Below are 26951 nucleotides of genomic sequence, written 5' to 3' on the forward strand. Positions count from 1 at the left end.
TGGCCACAAATGATAGCCCAACGAAGTGGCTTATCGCGTGGACATTTTATAGCAAATCCAACTCCTCTAAACGCACGTTGATTCTAAATGTGGAGAGAAAAACCAGAGGGAAATCTTTCGCGACCACGGGGAGAACGTGCAAACTCCAAATATACAGCAGATGTCGGGGTCGGGATCGAACCCACGACCTCCTGTATCCCAGGCGAGGTAGGTAACATCTCCTAGCCACCGTGATCATGGTGATGATGATGAGAGACACGCAAACTCCAAATATATAGCAGATGTCGGGGGTCGGGATCAAACCCACGACCTCCTGTACACCAGGCGAGGTAGGTAACATCTCCTAGCCACCGCAATCATGATGATGATGATGAGAGGCACGCAAACTCTAAATATACAGCAGATGTCGGAGTCGGGATCGAACCCACGACCTCCTGTATCCCAGGCGAGGTCGTTAACATCTCCTAGCCACCGTGATCATGATGATGATGAGAGACACGCAAACTCCAAATATACAGCAGATGTCGGAGTCGGGATCAATCCCACGACCTCCTGTATCCCAGGCGAGGTAGGTAACATCTCCTAGCCACTGCGATCATGATGATGATGATGAGAGACACGCAAACTCCAAATATACAGCAGATGTCAGAGTCGGGATCGAACCCACGACCTCCTGTATCCCAGGCGAGGTAGGTAACATCTCCTAGCCACTGCGATCATGATGATGATGATGAGAGACACGCAAACTCCAAATATACAGCAGATGTCGGAGTCGGGATCGATCCCACGACCTCCTGTATCCCAGGCGAGGTAGGTAACATCTCCTAGCCACTGCGATCATGATGATGATGATGAGAGACAAGCAAACTCCAAATATACAGCAGATGTCGGAGTCGGGATCGAACCCACGACCTCCTGTATCCCAGGCGAGGTAGGTAACATCTCCTAGCCACTGCGATCATGATGATGATGATGAGAGACACGCAAACTCCAAATATACAGCAGATGTCGGAGTCGGGATCGAACCCACGACCTCCTGTATCCCAGGCGAGGTAGGTAACATCTCCTAGCCACCGCGATCATGATGATGATGATGAGAGACACGCAAACTCCAAATATATAGCAGATGTCGGGGGTCGGGATCAAACCCACGACCTCCTGTATACCAGGCAAGGTCGTTAACATCTCCTAGCCACCGTGATGATGATGATGAGAGACACGCAAACTCCAAATATACAGCAGATGTCGGGGTCGGGATCGAACCCACGACCTCCTGTATACCAGGCGAGGAAGTTAACATCTCGCCAGCCCTGCAACTTATTTTCCACGCCACTGCCCGTGGAAGGGCCTCCGCTAAAAGGAGCTCCTGGCAGAGGTGGTAGTATCCACACCCTACCCCTACACACACGAACTGCCAATCAACTGTGGTGTACCTAATGATAAGTTAGGTACACTCCGATACAATCGTTCTTACGTGAGTTTGTGTGTTGAACGTCTTTTGCCACCGTGCGTAGACGATCATGCTCATCGAAGGACAACACAATTAACACAAAAAGCTGTTTTCAAAAAATGAATCGGTTTCGACCTTACAGTGTCTCATCAGTAGCCAGACATAGCGCTAGCCACGCTTAGTCCAGCACGTTCTGTTGTGATGGACTTAATAGGTTCTCGCTAACTGCACTTGTCTCAACCGTCAATTACATAGCTGCGGCCTCATTGTACTTTCATTAATTCGTCCAACAAATATAGTCCATGATAATTTCCTGTTGGTGATGATTGTGCCGTACGCGACGATTGTCCGTGTGCTAATACGCAACTCGAATTGAGAGAAAAGTTGCTATTATAGTAGGAACTTTTCTCTCAATTTGAGTTGCTCCAGATATTTATTTAGGTAGGTAACCGTCTCCTAGCCACCGCGATATTTATTTATCTGGAGCTGAGATCAGCTTGCATAAAACGATCGTTTGCTCACATGTCGCTGATGCAGCTACTCCATGCCAGTATTATTCCACCAAGTCAAAACACGTCAAGCACACACACGCGCGAGACGTGCAATGTCGTTAATGCCTAGGTCACGACTTTACATTTGCCCTCTTGGTTGCGTCACTCCGCACACCTACTCAGAATTTTCCGACAGCCACAACGGAGAGCGAAAATGCCGTGGCTTCAACGTGCAGGCCACAGTCCCTCCTTGACAGCTGCACGTAGCCTGTGGTTCTCAAGTGGAATTATTGAATGTTCGAAAGTGCGTTCACGGTAAATCTCTCCTAAATGCGCAACTCCAGATAACCAATCGCGTCGTCGGTGAGAATGTAAAAAAAAATCTAAACACGCGGGCATTGCGTCTCCTGCAGGTATCCGTCTCCACGTAAAAAAACAAAACAATATCTTACGCAACCCATCGGCCGCACGGCAAGCTTGACTCTGCTGATAAGACACTTTCTTTCATGAAACCAGTCCAGGGTATTGCTTGCCTTGAAACAATCCTGCTGAAATTGTGTGTTCCCCAGAAGGCCGTGCGGCTGATGGTATTTGACATTTTTAAAAATGGTTTAAGTATAAATGAATGTGTGAAGGAAGACGAATTGTCCGCTCATTTATTTTGCTTTCTAAATGTGACGTGAATCCAACATTGCCAAGAATGAATAGTCTACAACTGTTCGTTTTGATCAAACAAAAATAACATCAAAGGGCAATCAAGTGCAGAGCCGTTGTTCTTTTCGCGATTGATTTCAATATTCGAATATAAATTTACGTGCAATACACGCGCCGTGAAAAATGTGCTGAAGTTATTTTATCGCCTTGTTGTCAACTTGCCTCGCCTCTCTCTCCTCTCCTTATTTGCCCTCTCGCTGCCTGCAGTGCAGCACACACGGCTAGTCCATTTCACGCCTCACATTAATGCATGTTTTCACACGTGATGAAGTTAACGTGAGACAGGATTTCTTTGACCATGACCCCACATCACCGTAACCTGGTGTGATTGTGTTTCACAGTTTTATATTTAAAAGTACGTCACCAATCTGTGAAGGTCTGCCATGTAAAAACACGTACTCGTTTTAATATTCTGTAATGTTATTTTATATACATAGAGTATATTTAATTAAACACTTTCTGTATATGGATGGATGGATATATATACTGAGTACAGTATATTGTACAATTCCTTAAATCATCAAATGTTTTGACGATATTCCGTGGGGAGTCGTGGTTCAATCTTGATTTGAAGCTTTCGTGACTGCAGGAATCCATACTCTTTGGTTCTTTCGGTAAAGTCACGTAAGTAGAAAATAAAATAAATCACGACGTTTCGGGCTCAACACCATCATCAGTAGTGGTGCAGTCATTCGCACACTGCACTGTGAACCCGGTGACCTGAGTTAGATTTCCAGCCACAGTTAGTACCAGTGGCATTAGTGATATTCACATCTATCCTGGGGCCCCCTCTATCAACGCGCGCAAACCAGATAGATAAAATATGGTCATACAACCTTCATGTCTGACACTGTTATTCATTTATAATTGTATTTCTATTATTTTTTTTATTATCTTTATTTTCACCTACGTGATTTTACCGAAAAAACCTAGGAGTATGAATCCTTGCAGTCACGAAAGCTTCAAATCTAGAACTATTATTCAACCTTCAGCCCACCAGCAGATTGACAAAGGGCTAGAATGTATAATTATAATAATGTATTCTTTGGGTAATTCGGTAAAATCACGTAGATATAGTAGGTTCAAAGAAAATAACAAAAAACTACGACGTTTCGATCGCAACGCAAGCGATCGTCATCAGGCGACTGCTTGTTTAGCGATTGAAACGTCCGAGTTTATTGTTATTTTCTTTGAACCTATCTACGTGACTTTACCGAAAGACACAGAGAAGATGAATTAATGCAGTCACGAAACTTTTAAGTCAAGATTATAGTTGTGGTTATTATTATGTGTGCCATTGCCAATAAATACGACACCTTGTATATCTGGACATCAAGGCCGTAGCCATGGAGGGGGTCTGGGGGTCCCTCCCCAGAAAAAAAAAATCTAAATTTGAAAATGAATTTCCTGCCTAAAATATAAAAAAATTCACTAACACATAGAATGGACAATAATGTCTAATAGTGTATTGTATTACATTGCTCTGTTTTTTTTACCTTTTCTTGTTTCATTGTATGTAATGGAAGAGATTAGGGATTAATAACGTACAACCATAACCACAATCATATGAACAGAAATCTATTTTATAGCAATATATTGGGGGGGGGGGGGGCATTTTGAGCATATTTGAATATTGGGGGTGGGGGTGTCCTCCCCAATATATATAATAATTACGGCCTTGCTTGACATTATGTAATACGAAACGTTAATATGCTGAAGCTACATTTTACATATTTATAATAAAACAATTCTGGCATCAACACAGGTCAGGGTTTTTGCAAGTTGAAACCTTCTAATGAACAAAGTTCATCATAAATACCCGTGTCTGCCGTGGTCAGCAACTTGCGGTGCATTTATGCAGCTCACTGGGAGTGAGTGAGCGGGGGGGGCGGTGGAAATCGAAAGTGGTGGTATCGCAGATGCAATTGCTGTGAAGCAAACACGATCAATGAGAAGCGTGTAAAAGATAGCGAAAACTGTGGCTTAGGAACCGACAAAGCTTATGGAGTGTCCGTCCAGGCTGTAACTCTGCTGCCAAGGCCATAAAGCACTGGTAATTGGCAATTACAGGACTCGATGTCAAACATTACCTCTGTGTGACTCATCTTTATCACTTCATCGTTGGTCCCGTGAGGACGATACCAAAGTTGCGAGCGCTCGTGGTCGTATTTTCGCCCTGCACACGGGCAGCGTAACCCCCCGGCACGGCTGTCAATCCGGCCGGGTGACTCGACGCTAGAGGGAGCGGCTCGCACATCGGAAAGTTTGCGAGTTTGACTCCTGGTCGGGTGGGGGGGGTCGACTCAGCCCATCATCCCACCAGGGTCGATAAAATGAATACCAGTTTGTGGTGAAGTCAACGATGGAGAAACTCACTACGGTCCTCGACTTGACTTTTGGTCATCAGCGTTGCTGTGGCACCTTCTGAGATTTTTAAATCCATTATATTAAGTTCGCTTGCTTGCTTGCTTGCGTGCTTGCTTGCTTGCATGCTTGCTTGCTTGCTTAGGACCGTGCAAATCTTTCGCTCGTTTTTTAACCCACTTCACGTGATCCAATCGAGCTGACATTTTCCACACAGACTCGTTGTGACAGACAATTCATGTTCGTGAAAAAAAATTCCCAAAATTTTACACTTTTTAGGCAAAATAAAAATATTTTACATATATTCAAATATAACTCATTCATCGCTTTGGCTGAACGTCACAGTATAAGAGCCCAGAGCGTAACCCCTCCACAGGCCGTGGCGGAGTAGCGCAGTTGGTAGCGCCTTTGCTTCCCATGCCAAAGGTCGCGGGATCGATCCCCGCGTCCTCCACATGCGAATATATTTTTAAATCCTTTATATTAAGTTCGCTGCCACGCATATAAAGGATTTATAGTGAAAAACTTTGTTTTTACGGGTTTACTTGTTTTTCGATTTAAAGCTTTCGTGACTTGGTTCTTTCGGTAAAGTGACTTTACCGAAAGAACCAACAAGACCTTCTGAGATGTTTAAACACAACCATGAAATCACTATGTCTTCACAATGCACTGCAATGTGTTTTGTTGTTTAATGATTTACATTACCCTGATTATCCTAATATGGTTGCGTACAGTATTTTGGTTTCTCAAGATACACCTGACGTAGAAACATCTGCAGACACAAAATGTCATCATGCCTTGACACATGCCGTGCCAAATGTCGGATTTGAAAAAACATTACACTTGACAAGCAATTTATAAGTGAAAACCCTTCCTATATGAGGGCTTCACAAGCACATGCGTAATATATTTTTAGGTGCTAGGAAGAAGAGCCATTTCCATAAACATCCCCTAGTTTATATTTTCCCTTTAAAGACCACATTGATGAGATCTTAACCCATTGCAGGTGATTTAATCATCGGCAGTACGTGAATACGCAGCACTAAAGTGCGAACCATGCATAGAACATTTACTCTCAACAGGTATCCACTACGATCAAATGTAACATGCTCCGTTCCTTTATTCGCCAACAATGTCCAAGCTCTCCATGGCTACCCCACGATGGTATGTGCCCACGACTCGACTGCAGTCCACAGAAATATGCCAGCCTCTGGCTTACAAGCTGCTCATTCAAGAGTGTAATCTGTCCCGGTATGTGCGCGTGCGCGCGTGTGCGTGATGCGTGCAGCCACGGGGCAGCCCTGCCAGCCCTGAATAGACTCTGCTCGTGCATTCACATGGCCCTGAGTTAATGTTTTGGGAGGCAGGAATTTGTATTAATATGATTATACTGGCCCAGGGCGAAGAAGTCTACCTTTTAGTTTTAAAGGAATGTGCATAATGGATTTGTACAGCGGTGTGTTTGGAAAGGCATCCGTGGTGCGTTTGCAGAGACGAAATTAGAGCTGCATGGAGTATTGCATGAAGCCTTCGTGGCTGCAAGAATCCATACTTTTTGGTTCTTTCGGTAAAGTCACGTATGTAGAAAATAAATCACGACGTTTCGGGCGCAACACAAGCGTCCGTCATCAGGTGAGAAAGCATGCGTTCTACCTAAGTGACTTTCCCGAAAGAACCAAAGAGTATGGAGTATTGCATTGTTTATGCAGGCACTTTCACAGGCCCCTATGACTGTTAAGGCACTTTAGCAATATTTCATAGATAACAGAGGCTATGGCCAAATCACAGGGAATGTACCCCAGTCTCGTCACATTTCGGTAACTAAAGATGTTTGGGTCTGGATAGTGCCTAGGTCAGGGGTCTGCAACCTTTAAGACATAAAGAGCCACTTGGACCCGTTTCCGAAGGAAAAAATAAACTGGGAGCCGCAAAACCATTGCAACATTTAAAACAAATATAACACTGCATATATTGTTTCTTACCTTATTGCTATATATATAGGATCGTGCAGTCAGCTGTCAATCTGAATAAAAAAAGGACTTTTTCACTTAACAATGTAAAATATATTTTTGCAAATTAATAGCTAAATTACCTGGTTAATGGGATTTTTGCTCCTGAACCTCAGTGCACAGTGTCTGCACATCAGGGCTGTAAGACGTCACCTTCATTTTCACACAGGCTTGCAAGCTGTCATCTGTGAGGCGTGATCGATGTTTGTTTTTAATATAGTTCATGTTGGAGAAGACCTGCTCACATACATATGTGGAGCCGAAGATCGACAGGACTCCAAATGCATACTTTTTCATGTTTATATAAGTGTTAGGGATGGCATTCCATGTTTCGAATACAAGTTTGTCCTGTTTGGGAAGGTTTTCAATATCACTCCATTTATGATTCTGAGCCAGAATGGCCTTCTGACGGGCAACATCCTCAAGAGTAGCGGTCAAGCATTTGAACTTGGACACCCATATATCTTTGTCGGCTATATCGGCCAGTTCCATCTCAAGATCAGGTTGACTTACACCTGCAAATGCAGTCATATTCAATAGGGATGGATCGATCGCCAGGGGAGTGACAGGGAAGGATAATGTCGTTTTTTCCATTCTGAACTCACAGAATCGTTTCCCAAACGAACTTTGCATTGTGGTGATTGCAGACTTGAAATATTCCAAATTTATCGTATCATGACTTTGTTTGAACTCTCTCAAAGAGGGAAAGTGAGACAGTGTACCTCTCTGTAAATCTTTGACAAACACTGTCAACTTGCGCTCGAATGCCAAAACCTCCTCCAGCATGTGCAGGGCTGTGCCTCCTTTCCCCTGAAGGGTTGTATTTAGCGTGTTTAGATGTGCTGTCATGTCTACCATAAAATGTAATTTTTCCAGCCACTCTGGCTGTTCCAGCTCAGCAAAGGTGAGCTCTTTGCTGCCCAGGAAGGTTTTTACTTCTTCCAAACATGTGACAAAGCAACGGCAACGTTATTGCCTGTCACCGGGCGGGCAGTGTGGAGCGGAGCGGCGACCTGTCAGCAGCGGCAACGCCAGAGCAGGTGTCACAGTGCGCCTCCTCCCCTCGCTAGCATCCGCCCCGGAGCCGCGGTCAAGGTTCAAAAGAGCCGCATGCGGCTCCGGAGCCGCAGGTTGCCGACCCCTGGCCTAGGTGAATAGAGGCGATTGGAACATTAATAAACTTTCTCATTGTTTCAGCTGCCGTGCTGGGATATCAAAGCGGCTACCTCTGCATGTATCGCGGTGGTCCATTGTGCAAACAATTAGACCACAGCATCATTCAGCAGCAACCACAGAGCCGCTAATATTGAGAGCCACTTTGAACGGGAACGTACAACAAATCACACGGGCATTATTAAATGTGAGAGCCAGTGCTGTGCACGTCCTGGCCATGTCTAACAAACAAAAAGAAAGACTAGATTTGAAGTTTTCGCGACTGCAAGGATTCATACTCTTTGGTTTTTTTCGGTAAAGTCACGTACGTAAAAAATCATGATACAGTAATTTAATACAGTAAATTTGCTGTGACGGTTCCACCTGAAGACGGAAGCTTGTGTTGCCTCCGAAACGTCGTGATTTAATTTAGTTTGAATTTTTTACCTACGTGACTTTACCGACAAAACCAAACAATATAAAAAGAAAGACCCCCCCCCCCACGTATAGTCGACCCTAATAGACCAACAGTTAAGCAGCGGTGAAGGTGCGGTAACGTACGTGACAGGCACGACTCAGGGGGCTTAATTTTTCACTTGATATCTTCCAGAACGCTGCGAGGGGGCCGGCCTGGAGTAGGGATTATCAGCGCAATGCACGACCACTAGAGTATGTGTAGTGGGTTAAATTCAGGCGCACACTGGACTTTGGAGGCAACACTATATATTAGCTAACACAACAGGTAACACTTCACATAACGACTTAAGGTGGTAGCCACCGTTACTAACTTAGCTAACCCACGAGGGTACTACATCACTGGACCAGGACAGCACAACACGCTGCCTGGTCCACTAGCAGAGACCGGAGAGCTTCATCCCAGAGTTGACCCAGCAGCATAGCAGAACAGCACAGACCAGCCCTGCTCTCCGTCCACGACCCGCTTATAACCACTCCGGCGTGGCCGGCTCCGCCCCAGGCCACGCCCCCCCCCCCTTCCCGATCCTTCTGGAAGGCCCGAACCCCAACCACGTGACCCCCCATGGGGCTCCTGTCTCCCCCCCTTATCTGTTCACGTGTCCTGTTGGGTTCACGCAGAGTGTCACGGCCCGACACGACCCCGTGACACCTGCCTACAGCCCCCATACCGAGCCAATACAGTAGTGTCGTTCTACAACACTACATATGTACGTATGTTGAATTTATTTCGGACCGTACGTATCCAACGGTGCTAAATCGGAGGTGCGTGGAAGGAACAACAAACTAACCACAAAAAAAACAGTTCGTTTTTAAATCAGTACAAGGTATCCCTGTTCACAATAACAAACCTATATTATTGTATCCTGTAAAAACTGAGTAAAAGTTTGGAACCAAAATAATTACGCAAATATAATCATGGCAAAATAATTATCAGAACAGCGTTGCGGAATGATACAGCTGAAACGAAGCACTGATACGACTCTACGTGGGTGCATTAAGGGGCCGTCCATAAATGACGTCACGCGATTTTGGACGATTGTTGACCCCCCCCTCGTCACATGGCGTCACATAAAGTCAGACCCCCCTTAAATATGACGTCACAAAGCTCTGCCCCCCCCCCAAAATAAAACATGCTTCAAATCGCCTTAAACTATTGTCATTGTAGTGCGTATTTAATGTGGCGCTGCACTCTGATGTTGTAGGAGAAAACATTTATTAAAAAGTCTATTTAATTAAGTAGAACGTGTTGTCTATATTTATTTAAAGTTACGCATTTTTACGTGACGTCACATTTCTCAAACCCACCTCCCCCCTCGTTACACATCGTCACAAATGTCTGACCCCTCCCCCCCCAGGTGTGTGACGTCATTTATGGACGGCCCCTAATGTCTTGTAACCATGAAGGATGCGACTGGGCAGTTGAAGGCAGTCGCCCACCAACAACTGCTGAGGGTAGAGGAACGACACTCAGAACAAGGAGTGGAGGCACAGTGGGGGAGTACAGGTGGTGCATCTGCCGGTCGTCTCAGCCAGTCAACACATGGCACCTGGGTCTGTCCCGTGACGTCCTGGCAGTAGCGAGCCTTCCACACGTCACGTGATGGTCACAAGTTGCACCCAGCCTGGCACAAACGTCCTGGTGACATTACCGCCACGTGGTGATTGTTGTCACTGTAATCAGTGTGTTCATTTTCAGTGTTCATTTCTCGAAATAGGTACAAAGTTGATCTTGTACCATGTTATTCTCATAATGAAATGCAAGGATATCCGTGTGCAGATACCCCCGTATTAAACATTGTAAGCAAAGCACACACCTTACGATGGACAACGTATATGAATAGAGTGTTAAAATATATAATAAGTGAATTGAGAGTGGTAAGAAATATGCAGAGGCTTCAAATAAAAATGTTGCTATCTCTATTTTTTTCGCCACGATTATATTCTAGCCAATCGTGGCAGCAACTTGCTCAAACATAACTCCAAATAAAAATCGTCTTGGTGTTATGACGTAACGCACATTCAATTATCGCAGTCCCATATTTTTCTAAACAAATAAAAATACAACGATAAACTAGGCTCAGATTTTATGAAAGAACCCCATAACAAACATTGGACTGATCGAATCTCAGGTGGCCCTCATACCTGCAATATATTCCCATTATTGTCTGTAAACATAGCACTGTACATTATACATTTCCCATTAATTATGCTACCAAATCACCCACAATGTGGCCGAACTCATTAGATCTCAGAAGCTAAGCAGAGTTGAGTCTGGATAGTGCTTGGATGGGTGACTACCATGGATAAAATAGGTGTTATAGGCTGCTGTGGGTCCAGGTTGCAGGCATTAGAAAGGAGTGCTGCAAAAGCCATTGTTCGATTAAATTATGTTCCAACTTCTATGCCCCCCGCCTTCGCCAACCCACACTGAACGGCGTGGTTAAGTATGGTCAAATACATCCCATGAATGCCATGCAAGGCGTGGGTAACCCCTCATCCAGCAGTGGATTGAAAAAAGAGCTCAACGTGTACGCATCCAATTTTAATGGGATTTGTTGTATCGATTTTCCAACGATTTGCATATATATGTAATGCGGGCGTAAGCGACCTTCCGGATGTGACGTCACGGGGGGTGGAGTCATGTGACGTGGGTGGAAGGTTCGGGTCCTTAAGCGGGTAAACCGGAAGGGGAAGTCAGTCGGGGTGTGAGCGGAAAAGAGAGAGGCCACGCGGGCGAGTGAGAAGAGGGGGGCACCGACGGCCATCGGGAGCCAACCCCGAAGAGAGGCGGAAGCTACGGAGTGGTGTGCAGCTGCGGAGAAGACAGCCAGAAGAGCTGTGTGTTAGAGGCAGCGGTGTGGCTGCCAGCTGAGGCGGGAGAGAAGAGAGAGAGAGACAGCACGAAGCTGTCAGAGCTGCAGAGAGGGGAAGAAGAGAGCGGAGTTGCAGCGAGTACAGCCAAGGGGGGGCTGTGCGAGAGTAACAGCAGCGGGGCTGCTGTTGTGGATCGGGCTGACATTGGAGCCAGCACCGTGGAGAAGCTACAGAGTAGAGACAGCCGTGTGGGAGTACAGCACGAACCGAATAAAGGACACTGAGCCAGACATCGTGGTCCAGTCGTTTATTACACTGGTGTCAGAAGTGCAACGGCATGTCGAAAGTTAATCCGGCGCCTGCATCGGCTTCTTCGTCCGACGACGACGAACTCCCTCCAACCACGGATCCTGTTGGGGTGGTGGAGGAGAGCCCGGCTGAGGCGACCACGGGAACGGGAGTGGAGGATGTTGGCGCGGTGGCGGGTCCGTCGACATCATCAGACGCGGATCAACGATGGCAAGCGATGGCGGTACAACTGGAGGCACTTAAGGACGTCCTGGCGCATCTATGCCATCTCGTCGCGCCAGGGACGATGGAGGACGCAGTTGGTGCTCCGCGGGCCGCCACGTTGCCTGTCCTGCCGCCGCCATTGCCCACGCGGCAAGAGGCCGCCATTTTGCGCACTCCGCGGCGCCAAACCGCCATCTTGGCCACGCCGCGGGCCGACGCCATTTTGAATTTGCCACCACAACCACCACCATTGGAAGACGGCGGGAAGAGGAGTCGGAGTCGCCACCTTACCACGGTTAAAGAATTTTCCGTCGGTGGGGACTGGAGCGCGTTCGCCTGCCGCTTCTTGGCGGCGGTACGCACAGCAAGATGGACCGATGCGGAGGCTTTGGAGGTGTTGCCGACTCTCCTGGACGACGAATCTGTCCGATTCTTCCGTTCCATAACGACCGATAAGAAGGCAACTTTATGTGGTGTTTTTCAAGAAATGGCCGATGCTTATGAGCCACCAGATGATGCGCATCGGCGATTCGCTCAACGACAACGAGCACCAGAGGAGTCGCCCGTGGCGTTCAGGGGTGCGGTGCTGGAGCTGGCCATGGCAGCTTATCCTGAGACGCCACAGGACCTGCTCGAGCCTCTCATATTAGGGAAAATGTTGGAGCTGTCTCGGGATCTAGGGATCCCCATGCCTGTGTGTGGGCATGAGAAGCTAACTTCCCGGACGGCTGCTAAGTGTCTCGATGCGCAATTCAACCTCCGTCGCTGGAAACAAGTGACGGCGTGGACGGGGGGGCCCGTCAAAGAAGGGGATGCGCTGGGGTGGAACCCTGCGCAGGCTGTCTATGTTCCGGATGACCGGGGCCCTCAACAGCTGACGGCCGCCTCCGCTCCATGGACGGGACGCGGCGGGCCGAGACCGCGCGCGGCGCTACCAGAACGGGGCCGTCAGGAGGCAAGGCCTGCGCTTCGGCGCAACGAGGCCGAATGTTTTCGCTGCGGGCGTAGGGGCCACTACGCCAGAGACTGCTGGGCCCGCTTCCCGGCTCCGCCGCAGCAGGAGGCCTCGGCACCGGACAAGTCGGCTAAAAATCCTCCGAAACAGACAGGCCGGCCGTGACATTGCGGGGGACGAGGGGCCCTGCTCGGAGGACGCCTGCCAGGTCTGCGGGACCTTCGAGCCCTGCAGCCCTTCCGACCCAGCTGCGGGCACGGTCACAGGACAAGCCCAAGACTAACTCTTTAGGGACACGGGACGTCGGTGGACTTCCAGCTGCGACAGGGGGATTACCCCCTGTCATTCCTCGACTTTCATCGCGTTCCCGTTCTGCGAGTGGGCCGCCGACCGTCCGGGACGGGCCGGCGACCCGCACACGTTGCAAATCGCTTACGTTTCGTTGATTGTTGCTGTGTTGTTATATTTTTCTTACAGTTGTATTTATTGCATGCTTTTTGTACGTTCGTTGATGTTAATTGCGTTGTTGTTGTTGTTCTTGCTGTTACATTGTATGCTTAGTGTCCTTTAGGGGGGGAAGCTCGGTTCGCCGCATTACGATTTGCTATTGGTCAGCCGAGGTCGGCTGGGATTTTTCTACGGGGGAGGGTGGTGTAATGCGGGCGTAAGCGACCTTCCGGATGTGACGTCACGGGGGGTGGAGTCATGTGACGTGGGTGGAAGGTTCGGGTCCTTAAGCGGGTAAACCGGAAGGGGAAGTCAGTCGGGGTGTGAGCGGAAAAGAGAGAGGCCACGCGGGCGAGTGAGAAGAGGGGGGCACCGACGGCCATCGGGAGCCAACCCCGAAGAGAGGCGGAAGCTACGGAGTGGTGTGCAGCTGCGGAGAAGACAGCCAGAAGAGCTGTGTGTTAGAGGCAGCGGTGTGGCTGCCAGCTGAGGCGGGAGAGAAGAGAGAGAGAGACAGCACGAAGCTGTCAGAGCTGCAGAGAGGGGAAGAAGAGAGAGGAGTTGCAGCGAGTACAGCCAAGGGGGGGCTGTGCGAGAGTAACAGCAGCGGGGCTGCTGTTGTGGATCGGGCTGACATTGGAGCCAGCACCGTGGAGAAGCTACAGAGTAGAGACAGCCGTGTGGGAGTACAGCACGAACCGAATAAAGGACACTGAGCCAGACATCGTGGTCCAGTCGTTTATTACATATACATAACCGCTGGTCATTTGCTTTAATGCGTTGCAACCCCATTGATTGGCGTGGCATGCAGTCTTGATACTGAGACGCCCTGATTTACTCTCATCTCTAAACTCTCGCTTGATCCTCACCACGATTTCACAACGCATGTAATCATCTCACTGCACTAACTTTCTCTTGGTTATGTTTAGCAACGATGTAAAAAAAAAATAGGTCATAAAATATAAATGAGCGCTGAGTAACAGATTCACAGTAGAAAGGGATGAATTCAGAATGGATGCCGCTAGATCTTCACGAAAAATGTTGATGGAGGGCAAAGTCATGAGCAGAAGAGTAGAGATTTTCCAGGATTTAAGATAAATTAATAACCTATTTTACAGAAGGCCTCCTCTTATCCGATTGGCATGGTTGGTGACGTATTATGCGAAAGTTGTAGAAGCCATGAAAACTTCTATTATCCGTGGCCCTATTCTTCCTATATCTGTGATTATCTGCAAGTATTCCCATCCTGCTTTGCAAATGTTTGTAGATAAGAGGAGTTCGACGGAATATTAACCCCCTTACCTGCAACTATCTGCAGAATTTCCCCTTCTGCTTTGCAAGATGACTTCCTACTATCCGCAATTTATTTCACGGATGAGAGGAGTTCATTAAAAAAGTAAACCTATTATCCACAATTATACACGATTTTTTGCAGCGGATAAGTGGCGTAATATACCAGATAACCCCCGCGGATAATAGGATCCTGCATATTTTGTCCCGCACATCACCGCAGGTAAGAGGAGTTATCCGTGTAACATCGCCTCGATAGATTTGACTGGCAAAAAAACGTGTTTGTGACTGAGAAATCTGTGGCGGCATGTGACTCGGGTCTTGCGTTTCTGGTTTTACAGTACCGGTATGGGGAAGTAGGTCAATTGAAATGTATTACATACCATCGCGGTGTAGTGACAGGGACCACGTGGCTTTTAATTACGCGTCCTCAGGCGGAGGCACCTAAAATGGAACTACCGCTGGTCCACTTTGAATGCCAATCGATAGCTGTACGATGATTTCTCTCGATAAATTAATTACTGAAAGTGACCGGGTGGCTCAGAGGGCAAATGCCACGCGGATGTCAGTGAACCAACGCTGCCGAGATCCCAGCTTCAAGTCCCCTCGCTCTAAAAGTGGCAGCGTGTCCTTACGCTCTTTCAGAGGTCAGTCATAATCTCCATCGGTAGTCCTGACTTTGGAATGGGTGAACGTTCCATGTTCCATGGCAAAGACCAATCTATCTCATGAATTACAACTTTAACTTCCCACCGATTGGATTCCCGACCACGTGATGCTTGTTTTACAATCCGTAACAATTGCAATTGGTTACCCACGAAAGCCTCGCTGGTAAGCCTCACTGAGTCCCAAGACTCTTTGTTTCATGAGGATCCTGCATTGAGATGTTTGGCCAATTCCATTTCGAGTGTTTGTCGTGAGGGTGGAAACTGAAGTTATTCAGAGACAATTAACACACAGACGAGGAGTTGCAAGGTCGCATACATAGATAATTATATGCACAAAAACTCAATGTGGTATTGTGGACCAAATCTAGCTGTGGACCATACTAATTGTTGGACTGCCATCGTCAAAGCCCAAGCAGGAGTGTGCCTACAGCACCTGGTATGCACCGGTGGTCACTTGAACACCTAACCAGGCTCGACTTTGCTTAGCTCCTGACACTCGGGGAGATCGAGCACGTTCAGGTTTTTTTCTTCTTGGTTCTTTCGGTAAAGTCACGAATGTTCAGACCATTCAGACTCTGACTTCTCGACAGACTTGGTCTCCACCTGAGGACGGCTGCTTGCGTTGTGGCCGAAACGTCGTGAGAATAATTTTATTATGTTTTATTTTTATTATTTTATTATTTCCATTCTACGTGACTTTACCGAAAGAACCAAGAAGATGAATCCCTGCAGTCACGAAAGCTTTAAATCGAAACACGTTCAGGTTGATGTGCAGGAATTGAACTCACAGGCTCATGATTGGCAGCGGGCATCTCTACCAGATGAGCCAGAGTACGTTGCCATGACACGTATGTATTTTTTAATAACATCATCACGTGTGATGAGTTAATTACATGAGAAACGACTGACTTAGCAAATGAATGAAACCCTTTCAATCACTGCTTGCATCGTTGTGCTTACGTATATGTCATTGAGAGAAATCGACCAAGTCCACAAGTGGAAGGAGACACGAGATACCATCTCGTGCAGGTGAACATTTATTTTGCATTATTACCTTGCCCTTAGTTCCCAAATGAGCCCCATCGTTCTGTGGAGCCACATTCAGCCAGCACGCAAGTATAAAAATGCGATACTGTAATAATAGCAACCTACTACTGCATGCGCACTGCCTTGTCGAGATAAAGAGTGGAATTAAGCAACCGTCAAAAAGAACGAAGGGAAGAAAAAAAAACATCAACCGCCTGATCTGTAATAACAAAAGAATGTGTTTTTAAAGTGACCACAACAGTTTGTTTAAGATGGGCTTAGAAAGCCACGTGATTTTTTTTTGTGGCAGGAGGAATGCGCATGGCCCAGACCGCAAGCAACAGTGAATTGTTGCATACATGCATACAAAAAGAACCCCCGTGTAGCCTTAACAGACTGTAGGGGGCAAGTGCTGTTAGCGAGCACCTATAAAGGCCGGCACGGCACACAAGGGGGTGGGTGGCCAACACCACGCCCAGCCGCCTTTGTCTCCCTAGTGGCGATGTTTACACATCGTACCAGGTACTCATCTGAGGCTAAGTTGACCTAGGGGAGGCCCAGGACCGGGACCGGTTCAGATAATCGTCACTGGTGTTCGCCGTGAGCGGGAACCGAACCCGGGTCGGTCAGGTTCGTAGCGCAGCACGCTAACCGCTACACTACCGCTCCCCATAATACACACACACACGCGCACTCACGCGTGCCTTTGCGCACGCACAATCATACGATACTTCGTACGATATTTCCACGGCACGGATGGCAAGTGCTCGTCCACACGTGCTCGTGTGATGTGTACATTTTTAAACGATGCGCATTAACTTATCCTTCCGTAAAAATGTTTGTGCGATATTCATGAATAAAAATAAACACAGCCCTTTGTCAATCCACCAAAATATTGGATGAAGGCCTCTCCCACGCTGTGTTGATCGTAGGGGTTCATCGACCATACTTCATCGAACTGGGCAGTGCGGGTTGGTGAACGGAGGGACCGATCACCCTTTCAGATATCACTTGCTTGAATTTGTCGTGGCTGGGAATCTGAGGTCTCGTGGCGTTGCAGTGCAGCGCTCTGTGGCTATCACTCCACCCACCCCTTCATGCTACAATGTTTAAAATGCTAATGTATGCATTATCAGACCGTGTAATCATTCAAATCCAGCCGAAACTATTCTACTCGTAAGTATGTCAGCAATTGACTGGCACCGTGAGATACATTTAAGGTACGTGACATCTTGGACAACATTCATCATCAGATTAATGCCAATGAAGACAACTGCTCCTGAAACTTTTCTTTGTCTGTCGGGGAGTGGTTTCTAATCTCAAGTGGCGAAAGTTTGCTGAAATAACACAGCCACCGAGGCTGCGTGTCACAATATAAGCAGTAACACACAAACACGCACAAAACGTGGCGCTGACGAATGCCTACTCGGGGTAGTAATAGGTCACACGTAAACACGTTCAATAACGCAGTCGATACAAACACGCATTGCCAAAGTGCAATAATTAAAACGAGCAATGCAAACGCATGCAATGAATTGGGGGGGGGGGCGATGTGTATGATCTCCCTCCGAGTTCCTCTTCCGAGGGGTGAATCCACACACGCCGTACGAGGCGGCATATGGTTCCATTCATCGCCAGGAGAGCAGCGTAGACTACACGAAGCGATACACACACACAGAGCGAGCCACTCACTCAAACACAGACACGAACGGCCTTACCTGCGAATGAGACCGAACGGATGGATATCGGGGGTGGATTTAGGGGGGGGGGAGGCTAGAAATTAAAAATAAAAGTTAGCACGTCTTGCCCGGAGCCTCAGCCACGTTCATCTGCATCACGCAAAGAACCCACGCGCCGCGCAGCTCCTGATCTCGCCACAACCCACACGCTCACACACTCGCACAACGCACGCGTGCACGCGCGCACTGTGGACCATTCATGGCAGTCACACAATGCAACCGCCCCCCACCCCACCACCCCATCCTCCTCTCTCCGCTATTGTACGGCGGCTTCCCAGCAGAATGCTGACCTCTGAAGGGGAGGCGGGGCCGCTGCTGCTGCTGCCGCTGTTGCTGCTGCTGCTTAGCCTGGCACGAGTTAATAATGCATCGCGCCGAGAGTAAGAGCTTGCATTGCCTCTGTTTCACCGGAGCCGCGACACAAGTAATTTGAGTAGGACACACGAACGAACTCCTGCCCCGATAGAAGAAACAAACAATGTACAGGTCAAAAATGAATCAGTTGACAGGTGGTAAAAAACATTCATTCTATTAAGGTTTTTTTTTAGATAAGTACGGTTGAGATGGTCATCGTCTGTAGGTGCGTGGCCCATTCACCTTTCCGTTTGAGCTCTACAACCACCTTAGGAGCACTCACAGGATGTTTCAATGGACAGGCTTAGCAAAGAGGAGGTCCCTGATGCGAACTCCTCGCTGAGGTTTTGGATCTCAAAGCCTCTTTGTCTTCCCACGATGGTCTGCTTCTTCAGCCGTGGCAATGACGACGCACCAATTAGTTCTGCCTTTATTGAGATAGCTCAAGTCTCGATGCCATGTGCCCGGTTGCATTCTGTTTATTCGTTACGCTGAATATTCGACGCATTTTCTGCCAAAACGTAAACGTTGTACGAACCGGCCAATACGCAGGCATATGGTAGCGCGCACGTAAGAACATTTATTTTTTCTGTAATCTTATTGTTCATGTAGTAATTCAAGAAATAGTATCAATCGTAAAATAATTAAAATAAACTTATAACACTGCACGTACAGCCCCTTGGTCAATACTTCTGCTGAATGAAGGACCCTGCACGGCGTGCTGACCGTGGAGGCTGCTTGACCAAACATCACCACGCCGGTTAATGCAGGACTGTGTCGTGAAGCGGGGGATTTGGTTCAGATGGTTAGCAGTGGCCAGGAATCAAACTCAGGGCGCCGGGTTCACAGTGCAGTGCGCTGACCACTGCACCATTGATCCACCACTCACCACCCCCTTAAAAAACACACAAAGACAAAGATCCCCTGTATAGCCTCAACAGACTGTTGGGGCAAGTGCTGTTAGCGAGCACCTATGAAGGCCAACACGGCACACGAGTGGCATTGTTCACACATTGCACCAGGTACTCATTTGAGGCTGAGTCGACCTAGGGGAGGCCCAGGGCCGGTTCAAATAATCGTCAACTGGTGTTGGCCGTGAGCGGGAATCGAACCCGGGTCACCAGGTTCGTAGCGCTAACCGCTACACTACCGCTCCCCACACCACTCCCTCCACCCCCATAACACGAAGCATTGACAATAATGTAGCCTGGCCGCGGTGGTGCACGCCTATAGTCTAGCACTGTGGAGGCGAGTGTTGGCGTGTCACACTAAGTGTTCTCTTGCAACTCCCTTCCTGCGGGTGCAGAGGTGGTTTCACATTGCTGGCTCGCCAGGACAAGTCGGTAGAGTGCAGCAAAGTGCGCGCCAATTGTACGCGTCCCTTCCGTGTGGGATACAGCAGGAGTCGGCACTCTGCGGCTCTTTAAGGACTGCTTCGTGACGTTATTAATGAATGACCACCGTCTCGTATTCACATGCATTGCGGCTCTTGAAATATTTCGGGTTTTTTTCTTACCGGCTTTTTTATTATTTGGGTTTTGCCGGCCCCTGGGATAGGGTGTTGCCCCCTCACGCGTGTGTGTTTTCCCTGGGCCATCTGGTTTTCGCCCACATGTGTAAACAATCATTAATGGGACCGAAAGCATCGTAATATATAGATGACCGCAGAGCTTGGGTAATTGTTGGCGCCCGCTCACCACCTGGCGACCTTCCCGCTTATCTGCGGTTCATTGCGCCTCTGAGTTCAGTCTTCGAGAGCGAACAAATACCGTGTGAGGCATTACAAGTTGAAAATATTATTTGTATTAAATGGTGGTAATCATATCTAGCAAACTTAACATGTTCAGGTTATAATACTAACCACGTTGGCTTTCTTTTCATACTTGCATGATGCATTCAGTTGAGCATAGTTAACAAAATATCACTGCACAATTTTTATACACGGCATATACGATTCGCCTGAAATTAGGACATCAATCAATTTGCCTTGGATAGATTTCATTGACGTGAGATTGACAGCTCCAGTGAGCGAACGTGCTTGGGTGGATGATGACCTACGGGAGACGAAGTGACATCATGATGGCAAATTCAGGCGTCAAATACAAGACAGCCGCGCTGGACCAGACATCATGACAACATGTGGCCGTATACAACACATTCCTGCGGATGGAGCTGGTAGGAACGTTGGGTTGCTCGGTCAATGGGCAGGGTCAACGGCGGCGTGGTGTATTCCGCAAATATTCCCGACTGTGAGGGCGAGCACAAGCCGACGTGAGTAGGTTAAACGTTGAGTTTTATAAGGGCACCACGGGTGACCAGCCCCTCCCCACCCAGCCCCACTCCTCCCACCCCCACCCAGCCCCACCCTCCCCACCCTCCCCTCCCCACCCAGCCTCTCCCCACCCTCCCATCCCCACCCAGCCCCTCCCTCCCCGCCCAGCCCCTCCCTGCACGACGGACACAATAATCCCCTGTGGGCTGGTGTAACCAGGAGGTTCCTACCAGTGTCAGTGTATACACGTGGGTCAAATACACGATGTATAAATGAGTAAATGAATGCACGAGGTATGTAAGCGATTCAGTACGTGAAATATATATAGATCAATAAATACGGATAATAGGGAGAGGAACTTGGATCAACAGAGTGACAGCCGAATGAGGGAATACACCGGGGAAGGACATCGATCGAGGAGATGCAACGATTCAGGCAGCTCGCGTGCAGGTGGTGCCAGATGGGCGCGTGAGTCGCATTGCCAGAGCGCGAGAGATGTCGATGACTTGGGAAGCCTTCATCTAGCAGGAGATTGGTTATGGCTGATGATGATGATGATCATAATAATGAGAGGAATTCGTTCTGCCAGAGGGTGGTAAGGAAAGCCATATAATTTTTGCTGGCTGGCATTTTTCAGGCATGAGTCATCTCACGTGATTGTAATGATTGATTATTCCCAATTCATATATGTTTATAGATTTCATAACACTATATATTTTGAGTGTTTATAGCTCCATAAATTATACTGCATGCACCACAAGCGCAAACAAAAATGAATTCATGAACTGATTCGTGACCCCCCAAATGGTGACAATTCATCGGATTGTGCAGCGGGTGTTTAATTACTTTCTCTACAAAATGAAGTCGTGTATATTAATTATTTGCCCAGATATGATTCAATGAGTCATAGTATATTCTGCTTTTGCAGATGGGTTCTAGCTGGGGATGACATTATATTTCCTTTAGGATTGTTCTTAATGGAGGTTTTTTTGGAAGGAGCCCAACGTACGCTTTAATACATAGCAGATGTTATATTACTGTTGGTATATCCACAACTAAAGTGGAATGGTGGCACAGCAGTAAGCAAACTGCGCTTTGACCGCGGCGGCCTAAGTTCAAGTCCAAGGCATGGAGAACAGCGGTGGTGAGCGGCTCTTCGATTAGTTGTCGGGTTTAACCGCGAATTGTTAAGCATGAATGGAATTTAATTCCTGAAGAAGCTTCCATGCCATGGAGTGAAACGTCCGACATCATGCCGAACAAGGCTTGCTGCAACCCGAAAGCCAACCCTACACAGTCGTACTATTGGTGAGTGTTCACCAACCCGCACCGAACAGCGTGATGACATACGGTCAAAATATTTTCCCATGTGCGGCACGATATGTGGGAAAACTGACAAATTACCGTTAATTTTTTATTATTATTATTATCATACCCAGTGTTGAGGAATCAAGGGTGACATAGAATTAATGTTTTCATGTGCAAATGTACAACCCAGCTGTGTAGCGTAAATGTGACAGCGGTGAAGAGGCTGGCTTTAGGCTGTGGCTGGCTGTCACTTGGTCGTACGTCAGTAATTCCCTTGAGGGCCCCCTCAACTGGGCCAACCACTGCACGTAACAAAGTGGAATCTGGAGAGAGCTGTTTGTGAAGTCGACGAAAAATACCAAGCGAGAAATCCTGTGCGCACTTTGCGCAGACACCTGCACGCTCACCAGAAATAGCACTGGTTGGGTTGGGCTGGCTGATAATAAGTATTTAAGGCTGCTCGCACACACACGCGCGCACACACACACGTGCAAATTAATAAGATGTAAAAATACAAATTCCATGCTACACGCGCGGAAGCCCCAACACACACTAAATGTGACCGCTGTATTTGCATGCACGCGTGCACAAATGAGCACATTTTTATTTTTACGAATGGTTGAGAAATCCCAGGCGTACATGATGTTATATAAAACAACGTGACCTCTGCAATGTGTATGCGCTTGAACAGACAAAGACAAAAGATCACACGTATAGCCTTAACAAACATTTGTGGCGTATGTGTATGTATGTTGAACTTCGTTCGCATCGTACGTATCCAACCGTGCTAATCGGAGGCGCTATTAGCGAGCTCCAATGAAGGCCGGCAAGGCACACGAGGGGGTTGGTGACTAGCACCACGCCCGGCCGCCTTTGTCTCCCCAGTGGCGATGTTTACACACCACATCAGGTACTCATTTGAGGCTGAGTCGACCTAGGTTGAGGCCCAAGACCGATTCGGATAGTCGTCACTGGTGTTGGCTGTGAGCGCAAATCGAACTCTGGACGCACAAGGATCGTAGTAGTAGCAGTGCGCTTAATTGCATGTGTGTGCATGCATATGGGAGCGGTAGTGTAGTGGTAATTAAGAGCACTGCGCTACGACCCCGTCACCCGAGTTCGACCCCGGGCTGGGGCTTACATGAGTGGTGATTCATCTGAACTGGTTCCAAACGTCGACTGCACCTTGCACGAGCGCCTGCTGCGATGTCTAAACATCAACACTGGGGAGACAAAGGTGGTCGGGCGTGGTATTAGCCACACCGCTCTGTCGTGCGCCGTGCCGACTTTCACAGGTGGTGGCTGACCGGCAGCCCGCGTAGGCTACACGGGGGAACTTTGTCTTTGTGTGGCAGTGGGGAGAAGTGGTGTGGCGCTATTGCTCTATGCGTCACAACAAAAAACAACAACAACAGGCGGCCTGAGCTCGTATCCTGGCCATGGATAAAGCCACGGTTGTGTTGATCAGTGTCGCCAGGGGTTTCCCCTAGGTCGACTCAGCCTTCAATGGGCACTTGGTCGCAGTGCATAAAACGACACTGCTTGCCCTACACTACACCCGCCTCTGTGCGTATCCCTATACAGATGAGGGGTTTTACATGTGTGTACACTTCCACGTGTTAATATATGGTTTGTATGTTGGTGCCTATGACTAAATCACCCATAATCATGCCCAACCCCATCAAGATCTGGTAAACTAAGCACATTTAATGGACAATCATTTTATATGCCACTAACATATGTAACAGTGTTTTAGGCCGTGTGGCTGTGATGTGGGCATCAGAGGGCAGCGCAGCGTCTTCCATTGTTGTACTATACATCTGTGTTCCCACGTATAAGACCCCGTTGTTCGTCGCCAACCCGCAAATGAGAAGACTAGTGAATTACATACAATACAAAAACAGGTGGTACAAGCACTGCATTTTAATCAAGGGCTGATTTAACAAAAAAAATAGCAGCCGGTCTTGCACGCAATTTTCATAAACGTTTCATAGGCATCGCCCACCTATCATTCGTAAGTATCGGCCATGATCTATCCACTGGTGCATGAAGGCCCTCCCCACGCCATCGCCACCACTGTTGGTCACGCAATGCGACTGTCCATCGGGCTACTGTGCATGAGCTGATCCTGTCCCTCCATCTCCTCGGCAGCCCCCTCCTGTTCTCTCATTTGGCTACCGTCGCCGATTAGCAAGGTTTTCCTACGTACGGCGCGAAGGAAGTTCAACAAACATGCCCACATATTTCATCGTTAGTCTTGACCTTCTAGCGACGTGTCTTGCCCAAACCGACTCACTTTGCCCGACAGTCAAAATGGTTTCTCAAAGTTGTGTTTGTTCTCTGATGCATGTGTTCATCTTTCTGTCTCGTAGCGTCATTCCGAGCGTGCACCAGGTTAACGCTTCTCTGTGCACACCGCAGCTTTTGTTTTATTTACTTCAATGTATTTCATTACCGTCCATGTTTCTGGACAACTGAAGTTGATAATGAACGGCAAAGTATCAATGCAGCCATATTATAAGCTCACGAAAAACACTAAGCGAGCACAAAAAATACTGCATACAATTTAATCCTGGACAATTATTCCCACGAGCAAGGGCTCAATGTGTGTCTTAATGCAAACGAAAGGCGCACTGCATGAACGTAAAGTCAATTAAATTTCCATTATTGAGGACTGGAAAGAAAATCTACAGAATGTGCCCTGAGACGTGGACTGCTCAATCTTCCATGGGAGAAACATCTATCGATTCCACCTCTCTGGGGAGCGATCATTTCTCAGAAAGTGCCTGGTTGTGTTGCAGAGTTCATGCGCTTTGGACCATATCCGTTCGCTGTGGCTTTGGGAAGAGAATAATCGAGCGACGTTTTGCTCACAAGCTACAAGAAGAGCGAGAGAGCAGGGTGCTCCTTGAAGATTTAAAAAGCTTGCCATTGGAGCCAGAGTGTGGTGGATAACGCCCCACAATTATAATTTCATCATCATGCTTTGCCACGGCCAATCTACAGCTGGATGAAGGTCTCCTCAAGCAGCCACCCGCCTCTCATGATTCTGCGATTAAACAATTCACCGAGCAGCTGCACATGCGCCGATTTCATCGCTCCATCTCCTCCGCCGACGTCCTCTCGGATGCCTTCCATTCCTTGACTGCCACTCCCTTGTTATTCTTCACTTTCGGACAAACTATAACTTGGAGGGGGTGGGATGGGTTGGCTGTAAAACTCCACTCAGCTGCAAGGCTTTAGGGTCAAGCACAGCGACAGAGTGGTCGCCAAGGGAGTGAGCAAGTCTCATAGGACACACACCTCGAGCGATCAAAATCAACATGTGTGCTTTTGGGGCCGTCCATAAATGACGTCACGCGATTTTGACCCCCCCCCCCCCCACCGTCGTCACACGGCGTCACAAAAAGTCAGACCCCCCCTCAAATAGCTCTGCCCCCCCCCCACCCAAAACCATATTTCTATTTTGAAAATAAAACATGCTTCAAATCGCTTTCAACTATTGTCATTGTAGCGCGTATTTAATGTGGCGCTGCACTCTGATGTTGCAGGAGTGTTGTTATAACAATTAGTGTTGTTATAACAAATCTATATTTAAAGTTGCGCATTTTGATGTGACGTCACATTTACCCCCCCCCCCCTCGTCACACATCGTCACAAATGTCTGACCCTCCCCCCCCCCCCTAGGTGCGTGACGTCATTTATGGACGGCCCCTTTGCTAAGGTGGATTATTATATTGCAGGGCTCATGAGAGGCGGTAGTGACGACATTATCAGCTCAGGGGGTGCGGCTCTCGGGCAGGTGAGGCCCCCAATATTTGATTTGTCTCCCACGGTCGCAACTTTGGCTATTAACACTGGTCAACACACTTATTCTGGCATAAGGTATTCCAACGGTGTTAATGTAATTTTGGGGTGCTGATTCCAAATCTGGCATCAGTTTTTGTCTATCACATCAGGTTTTTGAGATATCAAGTATTGCATTTTCAATACAAACTGCAGAAGAAAAATATTAAATAAATGTAGATATCTACATAAAATGATATTATAAACACACCATCCTAAAAATACAGCACCATATTTTAACACTAAAGCAGTCACTGACTCGCAACAACTTGCAATCATAAGTGACAGAGTTAATTTCGGTTAAAATCAATGAAAATGGGGTATGCCGATAGCATAAAAATGAGATGTGATAGAGCAAATCTGAGATCAGATTTGGAATCAGCACCCTGAAATTAGTCTAAAACAGCTGCAAAAGTCCAGGCCAGAAAAAAATGTTTTTGTTTGTTGACCAGTTATCGCGGCTCCTCTCGCCCAATCACATCGTCGTCACGCTCACGGTCTCCAACATTTAACGCTGGAAGGGGCGCTCCGTCTTCGCGAAATGCAGCCACTGCAGCTCCGTCGTACCTCTTCGGAACATAATTGACGCGTAAATTAAACATTTAGACGTCCAAATACATTTAAACCGCGTTTTAAATGCGTGCTGTTGTTCTTTGACACTCTTGTTGAAAACGTATCTCACGGTGGATGTCAAGGGGAGGCCCCTCAACTTGTAGCTTTGGCCACCAGGCAGGCGGGATGGCACCCCCTGCTGTGGGAGATATTTATCCAGCAGTTCAACGATCACGGCTGACGACGATGGCGAAATGGTCACGTCGACCTCGTGTTAGTGGACCGTGGCTTGTCAAAGCGAAGCGCGCCAGGCTTTCAAAAAGCCAACGCTGACAACATGACATCACGACCCCCATCCCAGTGACGCTGACTACAACGTGTTTACACGCGCCACTAATGTGAAATAAAAACGCGATAAAAAAATTATGCCCCCATTCGTGTAATTGCGCCGCGCTTAAACGCAAGTGTGGGTTGTTCGTAAAGAATGGCCTTCAAATCTCGTGTAAAAGC

The 26951-nt window shown here is 47.7% G+C and overlaps 1 protein-coding gene and 1 non-coding gene across 4 annotated transcripts in view; one reads left to right on the forward strand and one right to left on the reverse strand.

Annotated features, from left to right (window-relative positions):
• VEPH1 (ventricular zone expressed PH domain containing 1) overlaps positions 1-18320 on the reverse strand; it is a 192773-nt gene extending 174453 nt beyond the window's left edge. For all 3 annotated transcript variants that reach the window (XM_078869577.1, XM_078869576.1, XM_078869578.1), the window contains exon 1: positions 18089-18320. The gene's annotated coding sequence lies outside the window, so the exon portion shown is untranslated. The remainder of the gene's footprint in view (positions 1-18088) is intronic.
• On the forward strand, positions 5401-5473 carry TRNAG-CCC (transfer RNA glycine (anticodon CCC)). Its single transcript has one exon. It is a non-coding gene; the product is annotated as a tRNA-Gly (tRNA).
• Positions 18321-26951: the final 8631 nt, after the last annotated feature.

This window comes from Lampetra fluviatilis, chromosome 28 (genome assembly GCF_964198595.1).
Source record: "Lampetra fluviatilis chromosome 28, kcLamFluv1.1, whole genome shotgun sequence".
NCBI classification, from domain to species: Eukaryota; Metazoa; Chordata; class Hyperoartia; order Petromyzontiformes; family Petromyzontidae; genus Lampetra; species Lampetra fluviatilis.